This window comes from Callorhinus ursinus, unplaced genomic scaffold, assembly GCF_003265705.2.
Source record: "Callorhinus ursinus isolate GAN/ISIS: 27379988/994484 unplaced genomic scaffold, GSC_fseal_2.0 scaffold8525, whole genome shotgun sequence".
In the NCBI taxonomy this organism is placed as follows: domain Eukaryota; kingdom Metazoa; phylum Chordata; class Mammalia; order Carnivora; family Otariidae; genus Callorhinus; species Callorhinus ursinus.
The window spans coordinates 727-1,934 of NW_027405575.1; the positions used below are offsets into that span (position 1 = coordinate 727).

The window sequence follows — 1,208 nt, forward strand, 5'->3', positions numbered from 1 at the left end:
TGGGGGGCCAGAGCTGCAGGGAGAGGAAGGAGGAGTGGTAACCAATTCAGGAGACAGAGGAGACTGGGCAGGTGAGGAAGGAAGCCAGGGCACAGGAAGGGAGAAGGGGGGAAGGGGAAAGAGGAAAGGGGGACTGGAGGAGGAGAAGGAGGAACACCAGTACTGAAATCCAAGTTGGGAGGGGAGCTGGGGGGCAGGGAGATGGGGTGGGGTTGGGGACTGAGGCGAAGCCCTTGACGTCACGGACGGGGCGTGTCTGATGCAAACCAGGCAACATGGGCGGTGGGGTTCTGCAACTTAGAATTTGCTGGGCTGAGGAGGTAGCAGCGCTGTTGCGTCCATCCTATTCGGAAGCGTCCTGTGGAGGGTGAGGATGCTTGCGACAGGAGTGGGTGCCGAGGGTGTTGGGGTGCGCCTAGGCGAGTGAGCCTGTGTGTCCGGTGGAAGGGGGGTGAGACTGGTGTGGGGCGGAGGCGGAGGGAGTCACACTTACCCGGCAGGGGAGACGCCGGGATCAAGCAGGTGGTTTTCCCAGGTGAAGCCCTTCCATCATACCAGGGACATGCTGACCCCCGCGATTTCCCCGAGTGTGGACAACTCCTGCATTATTTGTGGCAGTGGCAGTGGGGGGCTGCTTTCCCGCTTTCACCTGTTGTTGGTTGTTTAAGAATAGCCTTTGTTTTCTTATTCATTTTTCTGTTTGTTTGTTTTGTCTTTTCCCTGACTTTGGCTGATGACATGGGCTGAAGAGGAAGCTCACTCAGGGGACACCAGGACGCTGAAGAAAATACCTCTGCTTTTAAGGGCTGCTTTCTTGAGAATCTGGGTTTGGCTGTTTCTCAATCAAAAGCATGCAGGACAGTTTCTGTCCACTGGTCATACCTCCCACCTTGGATGTCGGGTTTTTTTTCTGTTTTTCGCAGAGCAATTTCTCTGCTTATATTTCAGTATGTGGTTTGCAGTCCCTGATCCAGCAAAGGTGCTTTCTTTTCATTCCCCAGGGAACAGGGGTTTGCATCCCTTCTCCTTCCTCCCTCCCCTCCCCACCTATCCCCCCAGGCACCCTGCAAAGCCTCACCCAATCCCCAGACTCCATATCCTTGATTAGGCCACTTGGTAGCCTACCTAGTATAGCCTTGCTCCAGAGGACCCTTAGGAGACTAGAGAGGGTCCGGCTTGATGTACTGTTTATTTATTGTAAGTTTATT

At 54.5% G+C, this 1,208-nt stretch overlaps 1 non-coding gene across 1 annotated transcript; it reads left to right on the plus strand.

Moving 5' to 3' along the window:
* The first annotated feature begins 485 nt into the window (after positions 1–485).
* LOC112824679 (U1 spliceosomal RNA) lies at positions 486–652 on the plus strand. Its single transcript, XR_003208491.2, has one exon. It is a non-coding gene; the product is annotated as a U1 spliceosomal RNA (small nuclear RNA).
* Positions 653–1,208: the final 556 nt, after the last annotated feature.